Source organism: Chiloscyllium plagiosum, chromosome 5 (assembly GCF_004010195.1).
Source record: "Chiloscyllium plagiosum isolate BGI_BamShark_2017 chromosome 5, ASM401019v2, whole genome shotgun sequence".
In the NCBI taxonomy this organism is placed as follows: domain Eukaryota; kingdom Metazoa; phylum Chordata; class Chondrichthyes; order Orectolobiformes; family Hemiscylliidae; genus Chiloscyllium; species Chiloscyllium plagiosum.
In genome coordinates, this window is record NC_057714.1 from 51,770,831 (window position 1) to 51,780,498 (window position 9,668).

A 9,668-nucleotide genomic window follows, 5' to 3' on the forward strand; every position below is an offset into this window, starting at 1 on the left:
CTGTTAACATGTATTAAGTAGCTTTCTGCAGAAGCCTAAGCTTGAAGACATTTCTTAACACATCATGAATTCAAACTCTCAGGTGTGGCCCTAAATCTACACAATAAGGGAATATACACCTTCTTCATAATGTCAATAAACGTCTATATCATAAATTCACATGTATGGATAATTAGTAGCTAAAACTTTAAATTGCATGGTTCAGTTTGTATGTTCAAAAATAGTTGTATGCTAGATAAAATAAAAGAACTGTAAGATTATGTAAGCAGTTGGCATACACAACACGATGCCAGACAACACATTATGACCTATGAATTTGCACTGTCTACTTGGCAAATTGTGCATTAGGACAGTCTTATTTTGACAGCCTCCTTAATGTGTACCATCTGCTTTCATGGCTGCTCCAGGTTTACAGGTAATATACACAGCATTCAGCTTGGCACTATTATTTGTCAGGTATATTTTGCGAATGTTTTCTGGAAAGTGGGCCTTGATTGCCAAGCACAGTCTATTCTTTGCAATTATCTTAAGTAATAACATTTCTAATTTATCGGATATAAAGCAGGGGTTCAGACTCTGTACCAATTTCATTACTTGCAGGTAGATTGTTTCCTTTCTCCACATTTGTTCTGATGATTTTTGCAAGGCACCTCCTTTTCTCCCCAAAGCCTTTTATGAGGTTGATAAAAGTATTTGATATATTTGTAGACTTTACATTTTAAACATTTAAGTGGCTTAAAATGGTCACATTCTTTAAATGTTGCCTGCAGCTCTTTAAGGGTTGATGCATTGTTTCGATTTCCACTTTTTTAGCAAGAGTTCACAGCACAGAACTAACAAAACTAACAGGAAATCCAACAAGGTTAGCCCAATGAAACATTGATGAGTTGCATTGCTTGGTTCCAGTGTTTCATTTCTAGTTTTGAAATATTTTTCCTTTTAGAATTTGTATGAAATTAAGTTTTGTTGTTCTTTCATGGGATATAGGCTTCACTAGCAAGGCCACAATTTATTTTCCATCCCTAACTGCCTTTCAGAAAATGGGAGTGAGCTGCCTTCTTAAACCATTCTGGTATACATGGTGCACATACACTTACATTGCTGCTTCGAAGGGAGTTCCAGAATTTTAGCTTCGTGACAGTGGAGGAACAGCGATATAGTTCCAAACTCTGGATAATATGTGGATTGGAGATGGTGTTCCCATGAATCTGCTGCCTTTGTCCTTTTTGGTGGCAAACATCACAGATTTGGGATGTGCTGTTGATGGACCATTGGTGCAGGGTTGCCATGGTATATCAATCTTGGAGGGAGGGACTGAATCTTTAAGTTGATGGCAAGCAAATATTTGCTTTGTCCATGATGGTAACAAGCTACCTGATTTTCTTTTGAGCCACACTCATCCAGACAAGTGCAGAGTAGTCCATCTGACTTTGACATTATGGACAGGCTTTGGCAAGTCAGAGACGGAGTTAAATATCTCAGTATTCCAAGTCTCTGATATGCCTTTGGAGTCAGAGTACTTCTATAACATGTCCAGTTTAGCTTTTGCTTAATAGTAATCCCCAGGATTAATCAGGGATGCAGTCATTGTAATGCCAACAAATCCTGAAGAAGGGCTTATGCCCGAAACGTCAATTCTCCTGCTCCTTGGATGCTGCCTGACCTGCTGCGCTTTTCTAGCAACACATTTTTCAGCTCTGATCTCCAGCATCTGCAGACCTCACTTTCTCCTATGCCAATAAATGTCAAGGAGCAGTGGTTAGATTATCTGTTGTTGGAAATAATCACTGCTTGACGTTTGTATGGCATGAATGTCACTTGTTCTATAGTTAGCCCAAGTCTGAATGTTATCCAGGACTTGCTGCATGTAAATGCTGAAGAATATCTGAGAGGAGATGAATGGAACTGAACATTGTGGAATAATGAACAAACATCTCCATTTCTGACCTTATGATTGTGGGAAGGTCATTGATGAAGCAACTGAAGCTGTTTGGTCAGAGTATTGAGTATAGGAGTTGCGAGGCCATGTTACAGCTGTACAGGACATTGGTTAGGCCACTGTTGGAATATTGCATGTAATTCTGGTCTCCTTCTGATTGGAAAGATGTTGTGAAACCTGAAAGGGTTCAGAAAGGATTTACAAGAATGTTGCCAGGGTTGGAGGATTTGAGCTATAGTGAGAGGCTGATCAGGCTGGGGCTGTTTTCCCTGGAGCATTGGAGGGTGACCTTATAGAGGTTTGCAAAATTGAGGGACATGGATAGGGTAAATAGGAAAAGTCTTTTCCCTGGGGTTGGGGAGTCCCGAACTAGAGGGCATAGGTTTAGCGTGAGAGGGGAAAGATATAAAAGAGACCTAATGGGCACCTTTTTCACACAGAGGGTGGTATGTGTATGGAATGAGCTGCCAGAGGATATGGTGGAGGCTGGTACAATCGCAACATTTAAGAGGCATTTGGATAGGTATATGAATAGGAAGGGTTTGGAGGGATATGGGCCGGGTGCTGGCATGTGGGACTAGATTTGGTTGGGATATCTGGTCGGCATGGATGCGTTGGACTGAAGGGTCTGTTTCCATGCTGGACATTTCTATGATTCTATGACACTATCCTGAGAAAATCTTGCTGGAATATCTTGGGACTAAGATCATTAATCTCAAACAACATCCCTCCTTTGTGCACAACAAGTGGAGAAATAGCTGCAAGATAACATGAATTGGGACCTGATTCCTGAAGGATAGCATAGGAAGCTAGAAGAGCACAGGAAGCTGGAAAAGACGGAGGGATGCTTCCATTAATTAGAATGATAAAGCGCAATAAAGAGGGATAGTTTCAGGAAATTAGGGTGATGGTTAGATTGTCACTTATTGGAGATTATCATTGCCTGGCATTCATTGGGCACAAATGGTACTTACCATCTTTTAGCCCAAGCGTGGATATTGACCATGTTTGAATATTTATGGTTAACTAGAAGTGTTAAAGATATGATCAATCTGAAAGAGAATCAAACAACACCTAATGTCAATGCATTGGTTTCACTTTTGTAGGGCACTTGAATAAATTCAAGTAAATCAGCTAAAGCCAGGGTGGTTTTGTGAAAGGGAAATTATGTTTGACCAATCTACTGGAGCGCTTTGAGGAGGTAACACATTTGTCAGATCAAAGGTCATTGTAGAAAACAAAAGCTTGTTTAGAGATAGCAAGTTGATGTAGGTTGAAGGTTGATTGGCTAACAAGAATTAGACAGTAGATGTAAATGAGCCTTTTTCAGGTTGGCATGGTGTAACAAGTAGTGTGCCACAGGGACCTTAACAGTTTACAATCCACATAAATTACTTGAAGAAAAAAATGCTTTGTGAAAATAACAATTCCAAAAAGCAACTGAAGAGTTCTTTCTCAAGGACAACTATGGATGTGCAATAAATGTTGGCCCAACAGGTGAAACTCACATCCCGTGAGGGAATGAATTTTTAAAAAATGAACGAATAGAAAACACGGCAGCTAAATTTGCTAATGACATAAAGATAATTATGAACGTAAGTTGTTAAGAGGTCACAAGGAGGATACAAAAAGATATAGTTAGGTTATGTAAATAGGCAAAGATGTAGTAAATTGAGTATATTGTGGAAAAAAGTGAAATTGTCCATTTGGCAGGAAGAGTGAAAGAAGAGCATATTATTTAAATACTGAGAGATTTGGTGAGATCTCAGACACAGAGGGATTGCTTGACTTAGTACTGAATCACAAAAGTTTGTATGCATGAACAGCAAGTAATTGGGAAAACGAATACAATATTATAACTTACGGTAACATGGCATTGGATTAGAAAGCTCCAGCCAGTGTTCCTCCACACTGTCCATTCTTTTTCTTTTTCTTCTCTCTCCTCCCTTCTATTGGCCTCAGACTTCCAGCCTCTGTAAGAGGGGCCGGTGGAGATGCCAATGGCTAGAATGGGGACACCAGTGACCAGCAGCTCAGTGTGGAGCATGGCAACATCCAATTGTCAGATCACACAGAGGCTCCCTGTGCTGGTCTGCTGCAGAGAACCTTTGGAGAAAGACTGTGATGTTTGTGTTTTTCACTTTGATTCTTATTTTTTCTAATCTTTGACCAAACTGTGCATGGTTGTAATGTAGCTTTTTTTCTTTTTTTTCCCTCTTCTGTAACTAAGAATTATACCCAAGTACCTTTGGACCTAAAATGGCACTGTCAGAGGCTACTGATAAACATTTTGCTATACTCCTTTGAGTAAATGTGACAATAAAGCTGATTTATTTATTTATTCGTTCAATTTATTGAGAGGGGAACTGAATACAAAAGTAGCGAGATTATATTTCAATTATACAGGGCACTGATGAGGCCACATCTGGAGCATTGTGCCTGTATTGCCATCTTATTTAAGGAAAGGTGGTAATAAATTGAAAGCAGATTGGAAAGGGTTTACTCGACTAATGTTTGAAATGGCAGGTTATCTTATGAAGAAAGGTTGGACAGCCTAGGCTTGAGCTCACTGCTGTTTAGAAGAGGAAGAGATGATCTGATTGAAACTTGCATGATCTTGAGATGTACTGACAGGATAGATGTGGAGGGGCTGTTTCCTCTTTTGGGAGAATCTAAAACTAAGGGTCACTGTTTAAAAATCAATCATCACACGTTTAGAACGGACACTGGACAGTGTCTTTTGTCTCTCAGATGTTCGTTAGTCTTAGGAACGTGCAAAGGTGATGGACGAAGCAACCTTGAATGTTTTAAAGATGAGGTTAGATAGGTTCTTGATACGCAAGGAGTTTAAAGGTTGTCAGGGGTGGGAGGGGATATGGATTTGTGATCACAATCAGATCAGCCATGATTGTTTTAAATGGAGAGGAGTGTTGAAGGGCTAAGTGATCTTTATACATTTGCATTTTCACACATACGAATTTTCCCTGAATTGCATTAGCTTCAAATTTTCAAGGGTTCCACGTGCAACCAAATTCTGCCTTGATGTCAAGTCCAATCACCCTCACTTCACCTCTTGAATCCTGCACTTTGTTCCATGTTTAGACTAAGGCTATAATGACAGCAAGAGCTGATTGTTACTTGTGGAATCCAAGCTTAGTGTCAGTGATCAGTTTATTGCTGAGTAAGTGTTGCATTACAGTGCTATTGAAGATATCACTGCACCAACAATCGAGCCAGTGAGGTTATTAATGGCTAGATAGCATTTCTCCCCTGATTTGTGCGCAGGATATAACTGAGCAATTTTCTGCATTGTTACACAGATGCCGTATTAAAACTGTATCAGTGACGTGGTGAGTTCTTGAGCACAAGCCTTCAGTACCATTACTGGAACTTGTCAGGGCACAAAGCCTTTTGAATATCCTTCAGATGTTTCTTGATATCATGGAAAATTGGCTGAAGACTGGTACTTGTGATGCAAAGGACCTCAGGATGAGGCTGATGTAGATCATCCACTTGGCCCTTCTGGCTGAAGATAGTTGCAGGTCGTATAGCCCTTTCTTTTGTGCTGAATTGAGGACTCCCCCATCATTGACAATGATGTTGGCTGTGCTTTGGACACTTCCACCAGTCTATGTGTTAAAAACACTTCATCCAGCTGCTCTTGTTGCTGAGGCGAATAAAGGGACACAGAATTCGGTTTTCGGCTCAACTTGATTTTATTTTCAAAAATTCCTCAGTAAAAGCATTATGTGAGCGTTTCCTAAATTTCCATAACATTTACTGTCTACCTAGCTCTATCCATCTGCGAAAGAATATTACCCGCAACCATCCATGTGTTTGAGCCGGCCATTAGAATTTCTTCCTCTCCAATGGAGGGCTGACTCTCTTCTATAAAGATGGGACTCACAGTTCAGGTTGGATCTTCTCCTGGATTTTCTTGGATTGCTGTGCGATCTTCTGTCACAAGTCTGTTATAAAGCTTCCCTTTGAGGGTTCCTTTCAGATGTGTGGGTTAATTAACACTCCCCATCCACCCCACCCCCCTCCGCCCTGGCACCAGACCTTCCAGAATATTGCATGTACTATGGCCAATGGAGTCATAGAGCTGGGTTCAAATCATCCATTGGGTCGTCCCAACATCCTTCACTGTTGCCATGTCAGAAATGTAAAGTGTACATCCTCAGGCAGTCAAGATCCCCAAACATCTGATCAACACTTCTCCAATACACAACCCTCAGGCTGGTTGTACTTGGCTCCCTTGAACCTTTTATGACCTCTAATCTTGAATTCCACTGGATAGCTGCTTGCTGACATTTAGTTTGGCCAATTTTCTGTCAGGCCTCATTTTTCTGGTTGTTAGACTGATAAATGAGTAAATAAAAAAGTAATGAGATGTGTATATACAGCAACATCTGCAGTCACCCTGAGTAGGCAATTAGGGAAATGGCATCATTCTTCAAGCTATTGTTTTTGTAAAAGTCATGTTATGTAAAGAAACTGCACTCCCTCTTTCTTGTTTATTCTTTGGAAATCATGAATTGCATTTCATTCTGCAATTAACACGAATAAGCGCATTTTCTTTGGAAATGGTGCAGTTGATGTTGATGAAGTTTAATGATAGATATCGATCATTAGAGATATATGTCAGAGAAAGTTGGATTCATATTGAGTGCCCAGTCAGAAAGCTTACAATCTTTTACAGCATGATGGTGACTTCAATGAGTCTTAAGTGGAAATAATTAAACAATATCATGCAGCTCATGCCCATGTCACAGAAACAGAATCCTACTGAATAATAAACAGTGGAAGCATTATGCTTTACCTTGTGATTACAGCATCAAGCATACTCTGACTGGTGATGCATTGAATTCTTTAGGAAAATAAGGAGCATAGAATGTGATTGAAATAGAAGCAAAATGTGCCTACATTCAGAAAAAGAGTCTCTTCTTAAACAGGGAAATAGCCATTGCTTGAATTTAATATTAAATGACTTCAATTTGTCAGTATCCCTGATCTGTCAAGGTTGTTGCTTGCTAAATTCTCTGGAATGACACATAGCAAAGTAAATGCACAGCCTCAATATCATCAGCTGTGTTGCTTAGCAACCAATACTTCGTCAGCACTTCCAGACTTGAGACAGTTACCACAATTGCTTTTTTTCAATAGGCTATAGCTGTGGTAGGGTAAGTTTTGAAAAATATACATTTTTGGGCCAAGGAGGAAAGGAGTTGATTTTTTCACTCTCCTTACGGAAGATGTGATTGGTTTGTAGCACATATAAGTTAGGCCATAGCTGGAGTGCAGTCCAGACATCTCACTGTAGAAAGGTTATAATTTTTGACAATAGTGTAAATTGGGCAGGTGGTGGGCAGAGAACCAGCTCCAGTTGCCAGTGATGTTAATTTGATGTCTGATTAACTATTGTGGTTGAACATTATTTTAATATTCAGACTGAATGTCAGCACTAATTGCTACTTTCTAGGTAGCTCGCCCAAATTGAGGGTGCGTCGTCTAAACAGTTGAAGTTGATGACTGTTTAGGATAACTGAAACTGGTACTGTTAAAGTTGATAGTGGACTAAGTTGACAGGAAAAAAAAGGCATCTGGTTAGCCAGGCAAACAGTGCAAGCATAGTGAAAAGAGGTGGCTTTCCATGTTATTGCCACATGCAATAGGCAGTTCTACTGGAATAAAAGTCATGGTCTGTGTAACATGATCAATGATGAGATATATGGCAGAATGGGATGACAATTCCAGTGAGGCCCATCCAGACATCGAGATCATTAGGCTTCATCATATTTTACTTTTCACAAATGTTATGGCTAGGTTCTTGTTAGGCAGCACTGGGATGGTAAGGGATTCATGCTTGTTAAATGCCACAATTCATATTATTAATAGTCAGCCTCCCAGCTTGCCAACTAGCTAAACAAGTTAGGCATTGGAAAAACTCAGCAGGGAGACCGGAGTGTGTATGATGTATCATGTTGCCTGTGGCCAAACCATTCAATCAATGGGCACCAGCTGCACACACCCATTCTACATGGATTTTGGCATCCTGCATCTGCCAACCCTTCACAATCGGTGTGGCCCTTGTACTGCTCACATGCTGGATGCTCATTAAACACAGACCTGCATTGCAGGGTACACCAGCAACTCTCCTTGTAAGGCTGTTGTAGGGAATCTTTACACACAAGGATGGGCACCAAACTCACACATTAATCTAGGCTGCATCTCAGGGGGGGCACGCTTGCTCTCTTCATGCTCGCCCACTTATCACCTCCCTGCATATTCAGAGCAACCATACTTAGCACAGCCACAAAAACAAACAATTTGTCTTGCTACTAAACAATCCTAATTCTAGGGCATGCACATCTTGTAGAACAGCAGGACTCCTCATCAATGTCACATTTGTTCCAAGTCCCAACAATGTATGAAGTAAATTCACAGCATGATCAGTAGACAAGCAGCCATGTCTCACAGTCTTAGAGGAGTAGTCCTCATTGAAGTCCACGAAGGCACCTATCATCCAGGAGATCCTGACACAGGAAGTGGCAGTCTCCCGTATCAGTCCCAGAGATTGTCGACAATCAACTGTCTGATTAGGATTTTATCGATCCTTTGTGTATCTTAGTCCAAGAAGTGGGTCACAGTCAGTCTGTTGGCTCCACACTAGTAATGTTCATGAGTGTGTACGAGAAGATGCAGAGGCACCAGACTGTTGTATCTTTCCTGGGGCTGTTTGATCATGTCAGTCAATGGGCTAGGCCAGGGCTACTCTGTCATCTGCATTCATGGAACCTATATCCTGTACATAACCCCCCCTTGTAATGACGGCCAATGTACTATTTTTCTTCATAACTGGTTGCAGCACCTGCATCCTTGCTTTCAATGACAAGTGTATGAGAACACCCAGGTCCTTTTGTACATCAACATTTCCCAAAATATCTCCATTTAAATAATATTTGGCTATTCTACTGTAGACAACCACACAAATATTCATGTTATACTGTATCTGCTGTGTAATTGCCCACTCACTCAGCTAGTGTGAATCAGCTTAAAAATGCTCTGAGCATCCTCCTCACCATTCACAATCCAACCTAACTTTGTGTTGCCACCAACATTGAAATTATTACACTCAATTCCGTCATCTAAATTGTTTGAATAATTGGGGCCCAAACACTGCTGTCACTGCTTTCCATTCTGAAAAGGATTTGTTTATTCCTGCTCTGTGCTTCCTGCCTGCTAACTACTTCTCTGTGCTCACCAGTATGTTACCACCAATCCTACATACTTTGATTTTAAATGTTAACCTCCCAAGGGACTTTATCAAAAGCTCTCTGAAAATCCAAATACACCACACCCACCAGTCCTCCCTCATCTATCATGTAAGTCACAGTTTCAAAATAATTTCAATCTATTTGTTGAGCATAATTATCTTTGTATAAATCCATGTTGACTTTATGAAATCCGATTGATATTTTTCAAATATATTGCAATGCTTTTTGTACTACTGATGTTAAGGTAACCAATCTATAATTCCCTGCTTTCTCCCACCATCCTTTGTAAATAAATGTGGGGTTTTTTGCCACTCTCCAATCTACCAGGTTTCAGACTTTTGTCCCCCTGCTCTCAGGTTCCTGTCCCCATAACACTTTATTTTAAACCCTTCTCCACATATTAGTGAATGTCCCATGAGGATGTTGATCAAAGTCTTTCTGGGATGCTTCCT